Raw genomic sequence first — 20,611 nt, forward strand, 5'->3', positions numbered from 1 at the left:
ATCAGTCTGCTTAGAACTGTCAAAAATTGCCATCGCCGACTATATTGCAAGTCGTCTTTGGCGGGGTATTGGGTAAAGTTTTCAACTAGCAATAATCGCGCCTCAGTTAGACCTCATAGGCTACGATACTGCCGCTGCGCAAAGATAACGATAGAATGATTGACAGAGTTTGTTTGTTTTTCACTACAACCTCTTGGACAAGGGTATGTCATGCCGACGTTTCTGAACATTTGATCATCAGCACTAGTTTAGGTTAGTACAGCACATAATGTAGGCCTAGCAGTTTTTAAGTCATATTGTTTCACATTTGTTAAATATGTCAACATTTGTTGAATGAAACAAACTTGAAACAAACTTGATGCAACCTGGGATCTACACCGTAGATTCTACATTGCATTGTGGGACGAAATCACAACATGAAGTGAGTAGACTAGCGCCCATGTCATTAGCATGGAAAACACTCGCTTACTTAATAAAACCTTGGTGTTATTACTGATACTTTACGCAAGCAGTGCCGGTAGTATAGTGGTCAAGTAGGTCAAACAGACAGATAATATGAAATTAGGAATAGTACGCTCAGTAGTCAAACACAAATTGCTGTACAAATTGAGGGATGATTTATTTTGAACATATTATCAGTCTCCTTAGAAACTGTCAAAAATTGCCATCGCCGACTATATTGCAAGTCGTCTTTGGCGGGGTATTGGGTAAAGTTTTCAACTAGCAATAATCGCGCCTCAGTTAGACCTCATAGGCTACGATACTGCCGCTGCGCAAAGATAACGATAGAATGATTGACAGAGTTTGTTTCTTTTTCACTACAACCTCTTGGACAAGGGTATGTCATGCCGACGTTTCTGAATATTTGATCATCAGCACTAGTTTAGGTTAGTACAGCACATCATGTAGCAGTTCTTAAGACATATTGTTTCACATTTGTTAAATATGTCAACATTTGTTGAATGAAACAAACTTGATACAACCTGGGATCTACACTGTAGATTCTACATTACATTGTGGGACGAAATCACAACATGAAGTGGGTTGACTAGCGCCCATGTCATTAGCATGGAAAACACTCGCTTACTTAATAAAACCTTGGTGTTATTACTGATACTTTATGCAAGCAGTGCCTGTAGTATAGTGGTCAAGTAGGTCAAACAGACAGATAATATGAAATTAGGAATAATACGCTCAGTCATCAAGCACAAATTGCTGTACAAATTGAGGGATAATTTACTTTGAACATATTATCAGTCTCCTTAGAAACTGTCAAAAATTGCCATTGCCGACCATATTGCAAGTCGTCTTTGGCGGGGTATTGGGTAAAGTTTTCAACTAGCAATAATCGCGCCTCAGTTAGACCTCATAGGCTACGATACTGCCGCTGCGCAAAGATAACGATAGAATGATTGACAGAGTTTATTTGTTTTTCACTACAACCTCTTGGACAAGGGTATATTATGCCGACGTTTCTGAACATTTGATCATCAGCACTAGTTTAGGTTCGTACAGCACATCATGTAGCAGTTTTTAAGTCATATTGTTTCACATTTGTTAAATATGTCAACATTTGTTGAATGAAACAAACTTGAAACAAACTTGATACAACCTGGGATCTACACTGTAGATTCTACATTGCATTGTGGGACGAAATCACAACATGAAGTGAGTAGACTAGCGCCCATGTCATTAGCATGGAAAACACTCGCTTACTTAATAAAACCTTGGTGTTATTACTGATACTTTACGCAAGCAGTGCCTGTAGTATAGTGGTCAAATAGGTCAAACAGACAGATAATATGAAATTAGGAATAATACGCTCAGTCATGAAGCACAAATTGCTGTACAAATTGAAGGATAATTTATTTTGAACATATTATCAGTCTCCTTAGAAACTGTCAAAAATTGCCATCCCCGACTATATTGCAAGTCGTCTTTGGCAGGGTATTGGGTAAAGTTTTCAACTAGCAATAATCGCGCCTCAGTTAGACCTCATAGGCTACGATACTGCCGCTGCGCAAAGATAACGATAGAACGATTGACAGAGTTTGTTTGTTTTTCACTACAACCTCTTGGACAAGGGTATATTATGCCGACGTTTCTGAACATTTGATCATCAGCACTAGTTTAGGTTAGTACAGCACATCATGTAGCAGTTTTTAAGTCATATTGTTTCACATTTGTTAAATATGTCAACATTTGTTGAATGAAACAAACTTGAAACAAACTTGATACAACCTGGAATCTACACTGTAGATTCTACATTGCATTGTGGGACGAAATCACAACATGAAGTGAGTAGACTAGCGCCCATGTCATTAGCATGGAAAACACTCGCTTACTTAATAAAACCTTGGTGTTATTACTGATACTTTACGCAAACAGTGCCTGTAGTATAGTGGTCAAGTAGGGCAAACAGACAGATAACATGAAATTAGGAATAATACGCTCAGTCGTCAAGCACAAATCGCTGTACAAATTGAAGGATAATTTATTTTGAACATATAATCAGTCTCCTTAGAAACTGTCAAAAATTGCCATCGCCGACTATATTGCAAGTCGTCTTTGGCGGGGTATTGGGTAAAGTTTTCAACTAGCAATAATCGCGCCTCATTTAGACCTCATAGGCTACGATACTGCCGCTGCGCAAAGATAACGATAGAATGATTGACAGAGTTTGTTTGTTTTTCACTACAACCTCTTGGACAAGGGTATATTATGCCGACGTTTCTGAACATTTGATCATCAGCACTAGTTTAGGTTAGTACAGCACATCATGTAGCAGTTTTTAAGTCATATTGTTTCACATTTGTTAAATATGTCAACATTTGTTGAATGAAACAAACTTGAAACAAACTTGATACAACCTGGGATCTACACTGTAGATTCTACATTGCATTGTGGGACGAAATCACAACATGAAGTGAGTAGACTAGCGCCCATGTCATTAGCATGGAAAACACTCGCTTACTTAATAAAACCTTGGTGTTATTACTGATACTTCACGCAAACAGTGCCTGTAGTATAGTGGTCAAGTAGGGCAAACGGACAGATAATATGAAATTAGGAATAATACGCTCAGCCATCAAGCACAAATTGCTGTACAAATTGAAGGATAATTTATTTTGAACATATTATCAGTCTCCTTAGAAACTGTCAAAAATTGCCATCGCCGACTATATTGCAAGTCGTCTTTGGCGGGGTATTGGGTAAAGTTTTCAACTAGCAATAATCGCGCCTCAGTTAGACCTCATAGGCTACGATACTTCCGCTGCGCAAAGGTAACGATAGAATGATTGACAGAGTTTGTTTGTTTTTCACTACAACCTCTTGGACAAGGGTATGTCATGCCGACGTTTCTGAACATTTGATCATCAGCACTAGTTTAGGTTAGTACAGCACGTCATGTAGCAGTTTTTAAGACATATTGTTTCACATTTGTTAAATATGTCAACATTTGTTGAATGAAACAAACTTGATACAACCTGGGATCTACACTGTAGATTCTACATTACATTGTGGGACGAAATCACAACATGAAGTGAGTTGACTAGCGCCCATGTCATTAGCATGGAAAACACTCACTTACTTAATAATACCTTGGTGTTATTACTGATACTTTACGCAAACAGTGCCTGTAGTATAGTGGTCAAGTAGGGCAAACAGACAGATAATATGAAATTAGGAATAATACGCTCAGTCATCAAGCACAAATTGCTGTACAAATTGAAGGATAATTTATTTTGAACATATAATCAGTCTCCTTAGAAACTGTCAAAAATTGCCATCGCCGACTATATTGCAAGTCGTCTTTGGCGGGGTATTGGGTAAAGTTTTCAACTAGCAATAATCGCGCCTCAGTTTGACCTCATAGGCTACGATACTGCCGCTGCGCAACGATAACGATAGAATGATTGACAGAGTTTATTTCTTTTTCACTACAACCTCTTGGACAAGGGTATATTATGCCGACGTTTCTGAACATTTGATCATCAGCACTAGTTTAGGTTCGTACAGCACATCATGTAGCAGTTTTTAAGTCATATTGTTTCACATTTGTTAAATATGTCAACATTTGTTGAATGAAACAAACTTGAAACAAACTTGATACAACCTGGGATCTACACTGTAGATTCTACATTGCATTGTGGGACGAAATCACAACATGAAGTGAGTAGACTAGCGCCCATGTCATTAGCATGGAAAACACTCGCTTACTTAATAAAACCTTGGTGTTATTACTGATACTTTACGCAAACAGTGCCTGTAGTATAGTGGTCAAGCAGGGCAAACAGACAGATAATATGAAATTAGGAATAATACGCTCAGCCATCAAGCACAAATTGCTGTACAAATTGAAGGATAATTTATTTTGCACATATTATCAGTCTGCTTAGAACTGTCAAAAATTGCCATCGCCGACTATATTGCAAGTCGTCTTTGGCGGGGTATTGGGTAAAGTTTTCAACTAGCAATAATCGCGCCTCAGTTAGACCTCATAGGCTACGATACTGCCGCTGCGCAAAGATAACGATAGAATGATTGACAGAGTTTGTTTGTTTTTCACTACAACCTCTTGGACAAGGGTATGTCATGCCGACGTTTCTGAACATTTGATCATCAGCACTAGTTTAGGTTAGTACAGCACATAATGTAGGCCTAGCAGTTTTTAAGTCATATTGTTTCACATTTGTTAAATATGTCAACATTTGTTGAATGAAACAAACTTGAAACAAACTTGATGCAACCTGGGATCTACACCGTAGATTCTACATTGCATTGTGGGACGAAATCACAACATGAAGTGAGTAGACTAGCGCCCATGTCATTAGCATGGAAAACACTCGCTTACTTAATAAAACCTTGGTGTTATTACTGATACTTTACGCAAGCAGTGCCGGTAGTATAGTGGTCAAGTAGGTCAAACAGACAGATAATATGAAATTAGGAATAGTACGCTCAGTAGTCAAACACAAATTGCTGTACAAATTGAGGGATGATTTATATTGAACATATTATCAGTCTCCTTAGAAACTGTCAAAAATTGCCATCGCCGACTATATTGCAAGTCGTCTTTGGCGGGGTATTGGGTAAAGTTTTCAACTAGCAATAATCGCGCCTCAGTTAGACCTCATAGGCTACGATACTGCCGCCGCGCAAAGATAACGATAGAATGATTGACAGAGTTTGTTTCTTTTTCACTACAACCTCTTGGACAAGGGTATGTCATGCCGACGTTTCTGAACATTTGATCATCAGCACTAGTTTAGGTTAGTACAGCACATCATGTAGCAGTTTTTAAGACATATTGTTTCACATTTGTTAAATATGTCAACATTTGTTGAATGAAACAAACTTGATACAACCTGGGATCTACACTGTAGATTCTACATTACATTGTGGGACGAAATCACAACATGAAGTGAGTAGACTAGCGCCCATGTCATTAGCATGGAAAACACTCGCTTACTTAATAAAACCTTGGTGTTATTACTGATACTTTACGCAAACAGTGCCTGTAGTATAGTGGTCAAGTAGGGCAAACAGACAGATAATATGAAATTAGGAATAATGCGCTCAGTCATCAAGCACAAATTGCTGTACAAATTGAAGGATAATTTATTTTGAACATATAATCAGTCTCCTTAGAAACTGTCAAAAATTGCCATCGCCGACTATATTGCAAGTCGTCTTTGGCGGGGTATTGGGTAAAGTTTTCAACTAGCAATAATCGCGCCTCAGTTTGACCTCATAGGCTACGATACTGCCGCTGCGCAAAGATAACGATAGAATGATTGACAGAGTTTATTTGTTTTTCACTACAACCTCTTGGACAAGGGTATATTATGCCGACGTTTCTGAACATTTGATCATCAGCACTAGTTTAGGTTCGTACAGCACATCATGTAGCAGTTTTTAAGTCATATTGTTTCACATTTGTTAAATATGTCAACATTTGTTGAATGAAACAAACTTGAAACAAACTTGATACAACCTGGGATCTACACTGTAGATTCTACATTGCATTGTGGGACGAAATCACAACATGAAGTGAGTAGACTAGCGCCCATGTCATTAGCATGGAAAACACTCGCTTACTTAATAAAACCTTGGTGTTATTACTGATACTTTACGCAAGCAGTGCCTGTAGTATAGTGGTCAAATAGGTCAAACAGACAGATAATATGAAATTAGGAATAATACGCTCAGTCATGAAGCACAAATTGCTGTACAAATTGAAGGATAATTTATTTTGAACATATTATCAGTCTCCTTAGAAACTGTCAAAAATTGCCATCCCCGACTATATTGCAAGTCGTCTTTGGCAGGGTATTGGGTAAAGTTTTCAACTAGCAATAATCGCGCCTCAGTTAGACCTCATAGGCTACGATACTGCCGCTGCGCAAAGATAACGATAGAACGATTGACAGAGTTTGTTTGTTTTTCACTACAACCTCTTGGACAAGGGTATATTATGCCGACGTTTCTGAACATTTGATCATCAGCACTAGTTTAGGTTAGTACAGCACATCATGTAGCAGTTTTTAAGTCATATTGTTTCACATTTGTTAAATATGTCAACATTTGTTGAATGAAACAAACTTGAAACAAACTTGATACAACCTGGAATCTACACTGTAGATTCTACATTGCATTGTGGGACGAAATCACAACATGAAGTGAGTAGACTAGCGCCCATGTCATTAGCATGGAAAACACTCGCTTACTTAATAAAACCTTGGTGTTATTACTGATACTTTACGCAAACAGTGCCTGTAGTATAGTGGTCAAGTAGGGCAAACAGACAGATAACATGAAATTAGGAATAATACGCTCAGTCATCAAGCACAAATCGCTGTACAAATTGAAGGATAATTTATTTTGAACATATAATCAGTCTCCTTAGAAACTGTCAAAAATTGCCATCGCCGACTATATTGCAAGTCGTCTTTGGCGGGGTATTGGGTAAAGTTTTCAACTAGCAATAATCGCGCCTCATTTAGACCTCATAGGCTACGATACTGCCGCTGCGCAAAGATAACGATAGAATGATTGACAGAGTTTGTTTGTTTTTCACTACAACCTCTTGGACAAGGGTATATTATGCCGACGTTTCTGAAAATTTGATCATCAGCACTAGTTTAGGTTAGTACAGCACATCATGTAGCAGTTTTTAAGTCATATTGTTTCACATTTGTTAAATATGTCAACATTTGTTGAATGAAACAAACTTGAAACAAACTTGATACAACCTGGGATCTACACTGTAGATTCTACATTGCATTGTGGGACGAAATCACAACATGAAGTGAGTAGACTAGCGCCCATGTCATTAGCATGGAAAACACTCGCTTACTTAATAAAACCTTGGTGTTATTACTGATACTTCACGCAAACAGTGCCTGTAGTATAGTGGTCAAGTAGGGCAAACGGACAGATAATATGAAATTAGGAATAATACGCTCAGCCATCAAGCACAAATTGCTGTACAAATTGAAGGATAATTTATTTTGAACATATTATCAGTCTCCTTAGAAACTGTCAAAAATTGCCATCGCCGACTATATTGCAAGTCGTCTTTGGCGGGGTATTGGGTAAAGTTTTCAACTAGCAATAATCGCGCCTCAGTTAGACCTCATAGGCTACGATACTTCCGCTGCGCAAAGGTAACGATAGAATGATTGACAGAGTTTGTTTGTTTTTCACTACAACCTCTTGGACAAGGGTATGTCATGCCGACGTTTCTGAACATTTGATCATCAGCACTAGTTTAGGTTAGTACAGCACGTCATGTAGCAGTTTTTAAGACATATTGTTTCACATTTGTTAAATATGTCAACATTTGTTGAATGAAACAAACTTGATACAACCTGGGATCTACACTGTAGATTCTACATTACATTGTGGGACGAAATCACAACATGAAGTGAGTTGACTAGCGCCCATGTCATTAGCATGGAAAACACTCACTTACTTAATAATACCTTGGTGTTATTACTGATACTTTACGCAAACAGTGCCTGTAGTATAGTGGTCAAGTAGGGCAAACAGACAGATAATATGAAATTAGGAATAATACGCTCAGTCATCAAGCACAAATTGCTGTACAAATTGAAGGATAATTTATTTTGAACATATAATCAGTCTCCTTAGAAACTGTCAAAAATTGCCATCGCCGACTATATTGCAAGTCGTCTTTGGCGGGGTATTGGGTAAAGTTTTCAACTAGCAATAATCGCGCCTCAGTTTGACCTCATAGGCTACGATACTGCCGCTGCGCAAAGATAACGATAGAATGATTGACAGAGTTTATTTCTTTTTCACTACAACCTCTTGGACAAGGGTATATTATGCCGACGTTTCTGAACATTTGATCATCAGCACTAGTTTAGGTTCGTACAGCACATCATGTAGCAGTTTTTAAGTCATATTGTTTCACATTTGTTAAATATGTCAACATTTGTTGAATGAAACAAACTTGAAACAAACTTGATACAACCTGGGATCTACACTGTAGATTCTACATTGCATTGTGGGACGAAATCACAACATGAAGTGAGTAGACTAGCGCCCATGTCATTAGCATGGAAAACACTCGCTTACTTAATAAAACCTTGGTGTTATTACTGATACTTTACGCAAACAGTGCCTGTAGTATAGTGGTCAAGCAGGGCAAACAGACAGATAATATGAAATTAGGAATAATACGCTCAGCCATCAAGCACAAATTGCTGTACAAATTGAAGGATAATTTATTTTGCACATATTATCAGTCTGCTTAGAACTGTCAAAAATTGCCATCGCCGACTATATTGCAAGTCGTCTTTGGCGGGGTATTGGGTAAAGTTTTCAACTAGCAATAATCGCGCCTCAGTTAGACCTCATAGGCTACGATACTGCCGCTGCGCAAAGATAACGATAGAATGATTGACAGAGTTTGTTTGTTTTTCACTACAACCTCTTGGACAAGGGTATGTCATGCCGACGTTTCTGAACATTTGATCATCAGCACTAGTTTAGGTTAGTACAGCACATAATGTAGGCCTAGCAGTTTTTAAGTCATATTGTTTCACATTTGTTAAATATGTCAACATTTGTTGAATGAAACAAACTTGAAACAAACTTGATGCAACCTGGGATCTACACCGTAGATTCTACATTGCATTGTGGGACGAAATCACAACATGAAGTGAGTAGACTAGCGCCCATGTCATTAGCATGGAAAACACTCGCTTACTTAATAAAACCTTGGTGTTATTACTGATACTTTACGCAAGCAGTGCCGGTAGTATAGTGGTCAAGTAGGTCAAACAGACAGATAATATGAAATTAGGAATAGTACGCTCAGTAGTCAAACACAAATTGCTGTACAAATTGAGGGATGATTTATATTGAAAATATTATCAGTCTCCTTAGAAACTGTCAAAAATTGCCATCGCCGACTATATTGCAAGTCGTCTTTGGCGGGGTATTGGGTAAAGTTTTCAACTAGCAATAATCGCGCCTCAGTTAGACCTCATAGGCTACGATACTGCCGCCGCGCAAAGATAACGATAGAATGATTGACAGAGTTTGTTTCTTTTTCACTACAACCTCTTGGACAAGGGTATGTCATGCCGACGTTTCTGAACATTTGATCATCAGCACTAGTTTAGGTTAGTACAGCACATCATGTAGCAGTTTTTAAGACATATTGTTTCACATTTGTTAAATATGTCAACATTTGTTGAATGAAACAAACTTGATACAACCTGGGATCTACACTGTAGATTCTACATTACATTGTGGGACGAAATCACAACATGAAGTGAGTAGACTAGCGCCCATGTCATTAGCATGGAAAACACTCGCTTACTTAATAAAACCTTGGTGTTATTACTGATACTTTACGCAAACAGTGCCTGTAGTATAGTGGTCAAGTAGGGCAAACAGACAGATAATATGAAATTAGGAATAATGCGCTCAGTCATCAAGCACAAATTGCTGTACAAATTGAAGGATAATTTATTTTGAACATATAATCAGTCTCCTTAGAAACTGTCAAAAATTGCCATCGCCGACTATATTGCAAGTCGTCTTTGGCGGGGTATTGGGTAAAGTTTTCAACTAGCAATAATCGCGCCTCAGTTTGACCTCATAGGCTACGATACTGCCGCTGCGCAAAGATAACGATAGAATGATTGACAGAGTTTATTTGTTTTTCACTACAACCTCTTGGACAAGGGTATATTATGCCGACGTTTCTGAACATTTGATCATCAGCACTAGTTTAGGTTCGTACAACACATCATGTAGCAGTTTTTAAGTCATATTGTTTCACATTTGTTAAATATGTCAACATTTGTTGAATGAAACAAACTTGAAACAAACTTGATACAACCTGGGATCTACACTGTAGATTCTACATTGCATTGTGGGACGAAATCACAACATGAAGTGAGTAGACTAGCGCCCATGTCATTAGCATGGAAAACACTCGCTTACTTAATAAAACCTTGGCGTTATTACTGATACTTTACGCAAACAGTGCCTGTAGTATAGTGGTCAAGCAGGGCAAACAGACAGATAATATGAAATTAGGAATAATACGCTCAGCCATCAAGCACAAATTGCTGTACAAATTGAAGGATAATTTATTTTGAACATATTATCAGTCTGCTTAGAACTGTCAAAAATTGCCATCGCCGACTATATTGCAAGTCGTCTTTGGCGGGGTATTGGGTAAAGTTTTCAACTAGCAATAATCGCGCCTCAGTTAGACCTCATAGGCTACGATACTGCCGCTGCGCAAAGATAACGATAGAATGATTGACAGAGTTTGTTTGTTTTTCACTACAACCTCTTGGACAAGGGTATGTCATGCCGACGTTTCTGAACATTTGATCATCAGCACTAGTTTAGGTTAGTACAGCACATAATGTAGGCCTAGCAGTTTTTAAGTCATATTGTTTCACATTTGTTAAATATGTCAACATTTGTTGAATGAAACAAACTTGAAACAAACTTGATGCAACCTGGGATCTACACCGTAGATTCTACATTGCATTGTGGGACGAAATCACAACATGAAGTGAATAGACTAGCGCCCATGTCATTAGCATGGAAAACACTCGCTTACTTAATAAAACCTTGGTGTTATTACTGATACTTTACGCAAGCAGTGCCGGTAGTATAGTGGTCAAGTAGGTCAAACAGACAGATAATATGAAATTAGGAATAGTACGCTCAGTAGTCAAACACAAATTGCTGTACAAATTGAGGGATGATTTATTTTGAACATATTATCAGTCTCCTTAGAAACTGTCAAAAATTGCCATCGCCGACTATATTGCAAGTCGTCTTTGGCGGGGTATTGGGTAAAGTTTTCAACTAGCAATAATCGCGCCTCAGTTAGACCTCATAGGCTACGATACTGCCGCTGCGCAAAGATAACGATAGAGTGATTGACAGAGTTTGTTTCTTTTTCACTACAACCTCTTGGACAAGGGTATGTCATGCCGACGTTTCTGAACATTTGATCATCAGCACTAGTTTAGGTTAGTACAGCACGTCATGTAGCAGTTTTTAAGACATATTGTTTCACATTTGTTAAATATGTCAACATTTGTTGAATGAAACAAACTTGATACAACCTGGGATCTACACTGTAGATTCTACATTACATTGTGGGACGAAATCACAACATGAAGTGAGTTGACTAGCGCCCATGTCATTAGCATGGAAAACACTCACTTACTTAATAAAACCTTGGTGTTATTACTGATACTTTACGCAAACAGTGCCTGTAGTATAGTGGTCAAGTAGGGCAAACAGACAGATAATATGAAATTAGGAATAATACGCTCAGTCATCAAGCACAAATTGCTGTACAAATTGAAGGATAATTTATTTTGAACATATAATCAGTCTCCTTAGAAACTGTCAAAAATTGCCATCGCCGACTATATTGCAAGTCGTCTTTGGCGGGGTATTGGGTAAAGTTTTCAACTAGCAATAATCGCGCCTCAGTTTGACCTCATAGGCTACGATACTGCCGCTGCGCAAAGATAACGATAGAATGATTGACAGAGTTTATTTGTTTTTCACTACAACCTCTTGGACAAGGGTATATTATGCCGACGTTTCTGAACATTTGATCATCAGCACTAGTTTAGGTTCGTACAGCACATCATGTAGCAGTTTTTAAGTCATATTGTTTCACATTTGTTAAATATGTCAACATTTGTTGAATGAAACAAACTTGAAACAAACTTGATACAACCTGGGATCTACACTGTAGATTCTACATTGCATTGTGGGACGAAATCACAACATGAAGTGAGTAGACTAGCGCCCATGTCATTAGCATGGAAAACACTCGCTTACTTAATAAAACCTTGGTGTTATTACTGATACTTTACGCAAACAGTGCCTGTAGTATAGTGGTCAAGCAGGGCAAACAGACAGATAATATGAAATTAGGAATAATACGCTCAGCCATCAAGCACAAATTGCTGTACAAATTGAAGGATAATTTATTTTGCACATATTATCAGTCTGCTTAGAACTGTCAAAAATTGCCATCGCCGACTATATTGCAAGTCGTCTTTGGCGGGGTATTGGGTAAAGTTTTCAACTAGCAATAATCGCGCCTCAGTTAGACCTCATAGGCTACGATACTGCCGCTGCGCAAAGATAACGATAGAATGATTGACAGAGTTTGTTTGTTTTTCACTACAACCTCTTGGACAAGGGTATGTCATGCCGACGTTTCTGAACATTTGATCATCAGCACTAGTTTAGGTTAGTACAGCACATAATGTAGGCCTAGCAGTTTTTAAGTCATATTGTTTCACATTTGTTAAATATGTCAACATTTGTTGAATGAAACAAACTTGAAACAAACTTGATGCAACCTGGGATCTACACCGTAGATTCTACATTGCATTGTGGGACGAAATCACAACATGAAGTGAGTAGACTAGCGCCCATGTCATTAGCATGGAAAACACTCGCTTACTTAATAAAACCTTGGTGTTATTACTGATACTTTACGCAAGCAGTGCCGGTAGTATAGTGGTCAAGTAGGTCAAACAGACAGATAATATGAAATTAGGAATAGTACGCTCAGTAGTCAAACACAAATTGCTGTACAAATTGAGGGATGATTTATATTGAACATATTATCAGTCTCCTTAGAAACTGTCAAAAATTGCCATCGCCGACTATATTGCAAGTCGTCTTTGGCGGGGTATTGGGTAAAGTTTTCAACTAGCAATAATCGCGCCTCAGTTAGACCTCATAGGCTACGATACTGCCGCTGCGCAAAGATAACGATAGAATGATTGACAGAGTTTGTTTCTTTTTCACTACAACCTCTTGGACAAGGGTATGTCATGCCGACGTTTCTGAACATTTGATCATCAGCACTAGTTTAGGTTAGTACAGCACATCATGTAGCAGTTTTTAAGACATATTGTTTCACATTTGTTAAATATGTCAACATTTGTTGAATGAAACAAACTTGATACAACCTGGGATCTACACTGTAGATTCTACATTACATTGTGGGACGAAATCACAACATGAAGTGAGTAGACTAGCGCCCATGTCATTAGCATGGAAAACACTCGCTTACTTAATAAAACCTTGGTGTTATTACTGATACTTTACGCAAACAGTGCCTGTAGTATAGTGGTCAAGTAGGGCAAACAGACAGATAATATGAAATTAGGAATAATGCGCTCAGTCATCAAGCACAAATTGCTGTACAAATTGAAGGATAATTTATTTTGAACATATAATCAGTCTCCTTAGAAACTGTCAAAAATTGCCATCGCCGACTATATTGCAAGTCGTCTTTGGCGGGGTATTGGGTAAAGTTTTCAACTAGCAATAATCGCGCCTCAGTTTGACCTCATAGGCTACGATACTGCCGCTGCGCAAAGATAACGATAGAATGATTGACAGAGTTTATTTGTTTTTCACTACAACCTCTTGGACAAGGGTATATTATGCCGACGTTTCTGAACATTTGATCATCAGCACTAGTTTAGGTTCGTACAGCACATCATGTAGCAGTTTTTAAGTCATATTGTTTCACATTTGTTAAATATGTCAACATTTGTTGAATGAAACAAACTTGAAACAAACTTGATACAACCTGGGATCTACACTGTAGATTCTACATTGCATTGTGGGACGAAATCACAACATGAAGTGAGTAGACTAGCGCCCATGTCATTAGCATGGAAAACACTCGCTTACTTAATAAAACCTTGGCGTTATTACTGATACTTTACGCAAACAGTGCCTGTAGTATAGTGGTCAAGCAGGGCAAACAGACAATATGAAATTAGGAATAATACGCTCAGCCATCAAGCACAAATTGCTGTACAAATTGAAGGATAATTTATTTTGAACATATTATCAGTCTGCTTAGAACTGTCAAAAATTGCCATCGCCGACTATATTGCAAGTCGTCTTTGGCGGGGTATTGGGTAAAGTTTTCAACTAGCAATAATCGCGCCTCAGTTAGACCTCATAGGCTACGATACTGCCGCTGCGCAAAGATAACGATAGAATGATTGACAGAGTTTGTTTGTTTTTCACTACAACCTCTTGGACAAGGGTATGTCATGCCGACGTTTCTGAACATTTGATCATCAGCACTAGTTTAGGTTAGTACAGCACATAATGTAGGCCTAGCAGTTTTTAAGTCATATTGTTTCACATTTGTTAAATATGTCAACATTTGTTGAATGAAACAAACTTGAAACAAACTTGATGCAACCTGGGATCTACACCGTAGATTCTACATTGCATTGTGGGACGAAATCACAACATGAAGTGAGTAGACTAGCGCCCATGTCATTAGCATGGAAAACACTCGCTTACTTAATAAAACCTTGGTGTTATTACTGATACTTTACGCAAGCAGTGCCGGTAGTATAGTGGTCAAGTAGGTCAAACAGACAGATAATATGAAATTAGGAATAGTACGCTCAGTAGTCAAACACAAATTGCTGTACAAATTGAGGGATGATTTATTTTGAACATATTATCAGTCTCCTTAGAAACTGTCAAAAATTGCCATCGCCGACTATATTGCAAGTCGTCTTTGGCGGGGTATTGGGTAAAGTTTTCAACTAGCAATAATCGCGCCTCAGTTAAACCTCATAGGCTACGATACTGCCGCTGCGCAAAGATAACGATAGAATGATTGACAGAGTTTGTTTCTTTTTCACTACAACCTCTTGGACAAGGGTATGTCATGCCGACGTTTCTGAACATTTGATCATCAGCACTAGTTTAGGTTAGTACAGCACATCATGTAGCAGTTTTTAAGACATATTGTTTCACATTTGTTAAATATGTCAACATTTGTTGAATGAAACAAACTTGATACAACCTGGGATCTACACTGTAGATTCTACATTACATTGTGGGACGAAATCACAACATGAAGTGAGTTGACTAGCGCCCATGTCATTAGCATGGAAAACACTCGCTTACTTAATAAAACCTTGGTGTTATTACTGATACTTTATGCAAGCAGTGCCTGTAGTATAGTGGTCAAGTAGGTCAAACAGACAGATAATATGAAATTAGGAATAATACGCTCAGTCATGAAGCACAAATTGCTGTACAAATTGAAGGATAATTTATTTTGAACATATTATCAGTCTCCTTAGAAACTGTCAAAAATTGCCATCGCCGACTATATTGCAAGTCGTCTTTGGCGGGGTATTGGGTAAAGTTTTCAACTAGCAATAATCGCGCCTCAGTTAGACCTCATAGGCTACGATACTGCCGCTGCGCAAAGATAACGATAGAATGATTGACAGAGTTTGTTTTTCACTACAACCTCTTGGACAAGGGTATATTATGCCGACGTTTCTGAACATTTGATCATCAGCACTAGTTTAGGTTAGTACAGCACATCATGTAGCAGTTTTTAAGTCATATTGTTTCACATTTGTTAAATATGTCAACATTTGTTGAATGAAACAAACTTGAAACAAACTTGATACAACCTGGGATCTACACTGTAGATTTTTACATTGCATTGTGGGACGAAATCGCAACATGAAGTGAGTAGACTAGCGCCCATGTCATTAGCATGGAAAACACTCGCTTACTTAATAAAACCTTGGTGTTATTACTGATACTTTACGCAAACAGTGCCTGTAGTATAGTGGTTAAGTAGGGCAAACAGACAGATAATATGAAATTAGGAATAATACGCTCAGCCATCAAGCACAAATTGCTGTACAAATTGAAGGATAATTTATTTTGAACATATTATCAGTCTCCTTAGAAACTGTCAAAAATTGCCATTGCCGACTATATTGCAAGTCGTCATTGGCGGGGTATTGGGTAAAGTTTTCAACTAGCAATAATCGCGACTCAGTTAGACCTCATAGGCTACGATACTGCCGCTGCGCAAAGATAACGACAGAATGATTGACAGAGTTTATTTGTTTTTCACTACAACCTCTTGGACAAGGGTATATTATGCCGACGTTTCTGAACATTTGATCATCAGCACTAGTTTAGGTTAGTACAGCACATCATGTAGCAGTTTTTAAGTCATATTGTTTCACATTTGTTAAATATGTCAACATTTGTTGAATGAAACAAACTTGAAACAAACTTGATACAACCTGGGATCTACACTGTAGATTTTTACATTGCATTGTGGGACGAAATCACAACATGAAGTGAGTAGACTAGCGCCCATGTCATTAGCATGGAAAACACTCGCTTACTTAATAAAACCTTGGTGTTATTACTGATACTTTACGCAAACAGTGCCTGTAGTATAGTGGTTAAGTAGGGCAAACAGACAGATAATATGAAATTAGGAATAATACGCTCAGCCATCAAGCACAAATTGCTGTACAAATTGAAGGATAATTTATTTTGAACATATTATCAGTCTCCTTAGAAACTGTCAAAAATTGCCATTGCCGACTATATTGCAAGTCGTCATTGGCGGGGTATTGGGTAAAGTTTTCAACTAGCAATAATCGCGACTCAGTTAGACCTCATAGGCTACGATACTGCCGCTGCGCAAAGATAACGACAGAATGATTGACAGAGTTTATTTGTTTTTCACTACAACCTCTTGGACAAGGGTATATTATGCCGACGTTTCTGAACATTTGATCATCAGCACTAGTTTAGGTTCGTACAGCACATCATGTAGCAGTTTTTAAGTCATATTGTTTCACATTTGTTAAATATGTCAACATTTGTTGAATGAAACAAACTTGAAACAAACTTGATACAACCTGGGATCTACACTGTAGATTCTACATTGCATTGTGGGACAAAATCACAACATGAAGTGAGTAGACTAGCGCCCATGTCATTAGCATGGAAAACACTCGCTTACTTAATAAAACCTTGGTGTTATTACTGATACTTTACGCAAGCAGTGCCTGTAGTATAGTGGTCAAATAGGTCAAACAGACAGATAATATGAAATTAGGAATAATACGCTCAGTCATGAAGCACAAATTGCTGTATAAATTGAAGGATAATTTATTTTGAACACATTATCAGTCTCCTTAGAAACTGTCAAAAATTGCCAACGCCGACTATATTGCAAGTCGTCTTTGGCGGGGTATTGGGTAAAGTTTTCAACTAGCAATAATCGCGCCTCAGTTAGACCTCATAGGCTACGATACTGCCGCTGCGCAAAGATAACGATAGAATGATTGACAGAGTTTGTTTGTTTTTCACTACAACCTCTTGGACAAGGGTATATTATGCCGACGTTTCTGAACATTTGATCATCAGCACTAGTTTAGGTTAGTACAGCACATCATGTAGCAGTTTTTAAGTCATATTGTTTCACATTTGTTAAATATGTCAACATTTGTTGAATGAAACAAACTTGATACAACCTGGGATCTACACTGTAGATTTTTACATTGCATTGTGGGACGAAATCACAACATGAAGTGAGTAGACTAGCGCCCATGTCATTAGCATGGAAAACACTCGCTTACTTAATAAAACCTTGGTGTTATTACTGATGCTTTACGCAAACAGTGCCTGTAGTATAGTGGTCAAGTAGGGCAAACAGACAGATAATATGAAATTAGGAATAATACGCTCAGCCATCAAGCACAAATTGCTGTACAAATTGAAGGATAATTTATTTTGAACATATTATCAGTCTCCTTAGAAACTGTCAAAAATTGCCATTGCCGACTATATTGCAAGTCGTCTTTGGCGGGGTATTGGGTAAAGTTTTCAACTAGCAATAATCGCGCCTCAGTTAGACCTCATAGGCTACGATACTGCCGCTGCGCAAAGATAACGATAGAATGATTGACAGAGTTTATTTGTTTTTCACTACAACCTCTTGGACAAGGGTATATTATGCCGACGTTTCTGAACATTTGATCATCAGCACTAGTTTAGGTTCGTACAGCACATCATGTAGCAGTTTTTAAGTCATATTGTTTCACATTTGTTAAATATGTCAACATTTGTTTAATGAAACAAACTTGATACAACCTGGGATCTACACTGTAGATTCTACATTACATTGTGGGACGAAATCACAACATGAAGTGAGTAGACTAGCGCCCATGTCATTAGCATGGAAAACACTCGCTTACTTAATAAAACCTTGGTGTTATTACTGATACTTTACGCAAACAGTGCCTGTAGTATAGTGGTCAAGTAGGGCAAACAGACAGATAATATGAAATTAGGAATAATACGCTCAGTCATCAAGCACAAATTGCTGTACAAATTGAAGGATAATTTATTTTGAACATATAATCAGTCTCCTTAGAAACTGTCAAAAATTGCCATCGCCGACTATATTGCAAGTCGTCTTTGGCGGGGTATTGGGTAAAGTTTTCAACTAGCAATAATCGCGCCTCAGTTTGACCTCATAGGCTACGATACTGCCGCTGCGCAGAGACAACGATAGAATGATTGACAGAGTTTATTTGTTTTTCACTACAACCTCTTGGACAAGGGTATATTATGCCGACGTTTCTGAACATTTGATCATCAGCACTAGTTTAGGTTCGTACAGCACATCATGTAGCAGTTTTTAAGTCATATTGTTTCACATTTGTTAAATATGTCAACATTTGTTGAATGAAACAAACTTGAAACAAACTTGATACAACCTGGGATCTACACTGTAGATTCTACATTGCATTGTGGGACGAAATCACAACATGAAGTGAGTAGACTAGCGCCCATGTCATTAGCATGGAAAACACTCGCTTACTTAATAAAACCTTGGTGTTATTACTGATACTTTACGCAAACAGTGCCTGTAGTATAGTGGTCAAGCAGGGCAAACAGACAGATAATATGAAATTAGGAATAATACGCTCAGCCATCAAGCACAAATTGCTGTACAAATTGAAGGATAATTTATTTTGAACATATTATCAGTCTGCTTAGAACTGTCAAAAATTGCCATCGCCGACTATATTGCAAGTCGTCTTTGGCGGGGTATTGGGTAAAGTTTTCAACTAGCAATAATCACGCCTCAGTTAGACCTCATAGGCTACGATACTGCCGCTGCGCAAAGACAACGATAGAATGATTGACAGAGTTTATTTGTTTTTCACTACAACCTCTTGGACAAGGGTATATTATGCCGACGTTTCTGAACATTTGATCATCAGCACTAGTTATCCTTCAAGACTTGGAGAGGAACCGGTGTGACGTAATCCTCGGTTTTCCTCGTTTACTTGGCAGTGATTTTCTTCCCGCTTAACGGTCACATGCATCCCAACTCCTGAACAAGGATGTAAAATATGTAACAGCGTTTATTTTGTTATAACATTATGACATAGGCCTAATACAATTCGTATTTATGCCGGAACGGATACATTGCCGTTAGGATTTGAGAATAATATCGATCAAGGAATTCATACGCGTCTGGTAATTGTGTAATGCAACAGTTTACGTTATTCCCGATATGTCAGCACAATAATACGTCCACACCGGACCCAAGACGTTAACCTACTTCCACGGTCATGCCCCCGCCACCAGCATGCCCACAGCTACACCATGCCATATCACTCAATACCGTTGTATTGCATCATAACAACCCTAGCCTACTTGATAATTTACGCTAAAAAAAAAGTACGCCAGACTGTGCTCCGAAACACTCACTTTCACGGCTCAACTCATTGCATCGCAACGAATCGCAAACGCTGTATGTTTTAATTTCACATATTATACCGGTTTTAAACATCTGCTCCGTCACCTCAGCTGCAGGCAGCTCTTCTCATCTCGCACCGTCACCACTGGTGAGACCCGGTTGTGTGTGACACCACGTGCCTACTGGATAGACCCAGCCTGTCGCGAACAGCCTCATTGATTCTCAAATTAACAGAACTGGTTGTGACGTTACTTTTCCTCCCTTGTGTTTGGGTGTGTATGCCCTTATATCCCCTCTGTTGAAGAGGGCGAGACAGTAGCCCGATTCAAGTCCTTGTTGATTCTCCTCCCGAGAAAATGCTGTCAGTCCGGGTCTCTCTCTGTTCCTGACGCTGCTCGCCACAACAGATGACTGTACTGCCTTGTTGTTGTATCTCTGTCTAAACCGTCCCTCTTTTCGTATCCAACGGCGGTG

At 38.4% G+C, this 20,611-nt stretch overlaps 32 non-coding genes across 32 annotated transcripts; all 32 read right to left on the minus strand.

Annotated features, from left to right (window-relative positions):
- Nucleotides 1-4: 4 nt before the first annotated feature.
- LOC115551656 (U4 spliceosomal RNA) lies at nt 5-146 on the minus strand. Its single transcript, XR_003978152.1, has one exon. It is a non-coding gene; the product is annotated as a U4 spliceosomal RNA (small nuclear RNA).
- Nucleotides 147-639: 493 nt separating this feature from the next.
- On the minus strand, nt 640-781 carry LOC115551620 (U4 spliceosomal RNA). The gene has a single exon (XR_003978114.1). It is a non-coding gene; the product is annotated as a U4 spliceosomal RNA (small nuclear RNA).
- Nucleotides 782-1,257: 476 nt separating this feature from the next.
- LOC115551641 (U4 spliceosomal RNA) lies at nt 1,258-1,399 on the minus strand. Its single transcript, XR_003978136.1, has one exon. It is a non-coding gene; the product is annotated as a U4 spliceosomal RNA (small nuclear RNA).
- A 487-nt stretch (nt 1,400-1,886) lies between these two features.
- Nucleotides 1,887-2,028, minus strand: LOC115551665 (U4 spliceosomal RNA). The gene has a single exon (XR_003978162.1). It is a non-coding gene; the product is annotated as a U4 spliceosomal RNA (small nuclear RNA).
- A 487-nt stretch (nt 2,029-2,515) lies between these two features.
- LOC115551653 (U4 spliceosomal RNA) lies at nt 2,516-2,657 on the minus strand. The gene has a single exon (XR_003978150.1). It is a non-coding gene; the product is annotated as a U4 spliceosomal RNA (small nuclear RNA).
- Nucleotides 2,658-3,144: 487 nt separating this feature from the next.
- Nucleotides 3,145-3,286, minus strand: LOC115551649 (U4 spliceosomal RNA). The gene has a single exon (XR_003978145.1). It is a non-coding gene; the product is annotated as a U4 spliceosomal RNA (small nuclear RNA).
- A 476-nt stretch (nt 3,287-3,762) lies between these two features.
- Nucleotides 3,763-3,904, minus strand: LOC115551652 (U4 spliceosomal RNA). The gene has a single exon (XR_003978149.1). It is a non-coding gene; the product is annotated as a U4 spliceosomal RNA (small nuclear RNA).
- Nucleotides 3,905-4,390: 486 nt separating this feature from the next.
- Nucleotides 4,391-4,532, minus strand: LOC115551657 (U4 spliceosomal RNA). The gene has a single exon (XR_003978153.1). It is a non-coding gene; the product is annotated as a U4 spliceosomal RNA (small nuclear RNA).
- A 493-nt stretch (nt 4,533-5,025) lies between these two features.
- LOC115551644 (U4 spliceosomal RNA) lies at nt 5,026-5,167 on the minus strand. Its single transcript, XR_003978139.1, has one exon. It is a non-coding gene; the product is annotated as a U4 spliceosomal RNA (small nuclear RNA).
- Nucleotides 5,168-5,643: 476 nt separating this feature from the next.
- LOC115551632 (U4 spliceosomal RNA) lies at nt 5,644-5,785 on the minus strand. Its single transcript, XR_003978125.1, has one exon. It is a non-coding gene; the product is annotated as a U4 spliceosomal RNA (small nuclear RNA).
- Nucleotides 5,786-6,272: 487 nt separating this feature from the next.
- Nucleotides 6,273-6,414, minus strand: LOC115551666 (U4 spliceosomal RNA). Its single transcript, XR_003978164.1, has one exon. It is a non-coding gene; the product is annotated as a U4 spliceosomal RNA (small nuclear RNA).
- A 487-nt stretch (nt 6,415-6,901) lies between these two features.
- Nucleotides 6,902-7,043, minus strand: LOC115551654 (U4 spliceosomal RNA). Its single transcript, XR_003978151.1, has one exon. It is a non-coding gene; the product is annotated as a U4 spliceosomal RNA (small nuclear RNA).
- A 487-nt stretch (nt 7,044-7,530) lies between these two features.
- Nucleotides 7,531-7,672, minus strand: LOC115551650 (U4 spliceosomal RNA). Its single transcript, XR_003978147.1, has one exon. It is a non-coding gene; the product is annotated as a U4 spliceosomal RNA (small nuclear RNA).
- A 476-nt stretch (nt 7,673-8,148) lies between these two features.
- On the minus strand, nt 8,149-8,290 carry LOC115551633 (U4 spliceosomal RNA). The gene has a single exon (XR_003978126.1). It is a non-coding gene; the product is annotated as a U4 spliceosomal RNA (small nuclear RNA).
- A 486-nt stretch (nt 8,291-8,776) lies between these two features.
- Nucleotides 8,777-8,918, minus strand: LOC115551658 (U4 spliceosomal RNA). Its single transcript, XR_003978154.1, has one exon. It is a non-coding gene; the product is annotated as a U4 spliceosomal RNA (small nuclear RNA).
- A 493-nt stretch (nt 8,919-9,411) lies between these two features.
- LOC115551645 (U4 spliceosomal RNA) lies at nt 9,412-9,553 on the minus strand. The gene has a single exon (XR_003978141.1). It is a non-coding gene; the product is annotated as a U4 spliceosomal RNA (small nuclear RNA).
- Nucleotides 9,554-10,029: 476 nt separating this feature from the next.
- On the minus strand, nt 10,030-10,171 carry LOC115551634 (U4 spliceosomal RNA). Its single transcript, XR_003978127.1, has one exon. It is a non-coding gene; the product is annotated as a U4 spliceosomal RNA (small nuclear RNA).
- Nucleotides 10,172-10,657: 486 nt separating this feature from the next.
- Nucleotides 10,658-10,799, minus strand: LOC115551659 (U4 spliceosomal RNA). Its single transcript, XR_003978155.1, has one exon. It is a non-coding gene; the product is annotated as a U4 spliceosomal RNA (small nuclear RNA).
- Nucleotides 10,800-11,292: 493 nt separating this feature from the next.
- On the minus strand, nt 11,293-11,434 carry LOC115551621 (U4 spliceosomal RNA). The gene has a single exon (XR_003978115.1). It is a non-coding gene; the product is annotated as a U4 spliceosomal RNA (small nuclear RNA).
- A 476-nt stretch (nt 11,435-11,910) lies between these two features.
- LOC115551635 (U4 spliceosomal RNA) lies at nt 11,911-12,052 on the minus strand. Its single transcript, XR_003978129.1, has one exon. It is a non-coding gene; the product is annotated as a U4 spliceosomal RNA (small nuclear RNA).
- Nucleotides 12,053-12,538: 486 nt separating this feature from the next.
- On the minus strand, nt 12,539-12,680 carry LOC115551661 (U4 spliceosomal RNA). The gene has a single exon (XR_003978158.1). It is a non-coding gene; the product is annotated as a U4 spliceosomal RNA (small nuclear RNA).
- Nucleotides 12,681-13,173: 493 nt separating this feature from the next.
- LOC115551622 (U4 spliceosomal RNA) lies at nt 13,174-13,315 on the minus strand. The gene has a single exon (XR_003978116.1). It is a non-coding gene; the product is annotated as a U4 spliceosomal RNA (small nuclear RNA).
- A 476-nt stretch (nt 13,316-13,791) lies between these two features.
- Nucleotides 13,792-13,933, minus strand: LOC115551637 (U4 spliceosomal RNA). Its single transcript, XR_003978131.1, has one exon. It is a non-coding gene; the product is annotated as a U4 spliceosomal RNA (small nuclear RNA).
- A 482-nt stretch (nt 13,934-14,415) lies between these two features.
- On the minus strand, nt 14,416-14,557 carry LOC115551662 (U4 spliceosomal RNA). The gene has a single exon (XR_003978159.1). It is a non-coding gene; the product is annotated as a U4 spliceosomal RNA (small nuclear RNA).
- Nucleotides 14,558-15,050: 493 nt separating this feature from the next.
- LOC115551619 (U4 spliceosomal RNA) lies at nt 15,051-15,192 on the minus strand. The gene has a single exon (XR_003978113.1). It is a non-coding gene; the product is annotated as a U4 spliceosomal RNA (small nuclear RNA).
- A 476-nt stretch (nt 15,193-15,668) lies between these two features.
- Nucleotides 15,669-15,810, minus strand: LOC115551623 (U4 spliceosomal RNA). The gene has a single exon (XR_003978117.1). It is a non-coding gene; the product is annotated as a U4 spliceosomal RNA (small nuclear RNA).
- A 484-nt stretch (nt 15,811-16,294) lies between these two features.
- LOC115551646 (U4 spliceosomal RNA) lies at nt 16,295-16,436 on the minus strand. Its single transcript, XR_003978142.1, has one exon. It is a non-coding gene; the product is annotated as a U4 spliceosomal RNA (small nuclear RNA).
- Nucleotides 16,437-16,924: 488 nt separating this feature from the next.
- On the minus strand, nt 16,925-17,066 carry LOC115551647 (U4 spliceosomal RNA). Its single transcript, XR_003978143.1, has one exon. It is a non-coding gene; the product is annotated as a U4 spliceosomal RNA (small nuclear RNA).
- A 487-nt stretch (nt 17,067-17,553) lies between these two features.
- Nucleotides 17,554-17,695, minus strand: LOC115551617 (U4 spliceosomal RNA). The gene has a single exon (XR_003978111.1). It is a non-coding gene; the product is annotated as a U4 spliceosomal RNA (small nuclear RNA).
- Nucleotides 17,696-18,172: 477 nt separating this feature from the next.
- LOC115551631 (U4 spliceosomal RNA) lies at nt 18,173-18,314 on the minus strand. Its single transcript, XR_003978124.1, has one exon. It is a non-coding gene; the product is annotated as a U4 spliceosomal RNA (small nuclear RNA).
- A 476-nt stretch (nt 18,315-18,790) lies between these two features.
- LOC115551667 (U4 spliceosomal RNA) lies at nt 18,791-18,932 on the minus strand. The gene has a single exon (XR_003978165.1). It is a non-coding gene; the product is annotated as a U4 spliceosomal RNA (small nuclear RNA).
- A 486-nt stretch (nt 18,933-19,418) lies between these two features.
- On the minus strand, nt 19,419-19,560 carry LOC115551668 (U4 spliceosomal RNA). The gene has a single exon (XR_003978166.1). It is a non-coding gene; the product is annotated as a U4 spliceosomal RNA (small nuclear RNA).
- Nucleotides 19,561-20,611: the final 1,051 nt, after the last annotated feature.

This window comes from Gadus morhua, chromosome 9 (assembly GCF_902167405.1).
Source record: "Gadus morhua chromosome 9, gadMor3.0, whole genome shotgun sequence".
NCBI classification, from domain to species: Eukaryota; Metazoa; Chordata; class Actinopteri; order Gadiformes; family Gadidae; genus Gadus; species Gadus morhua.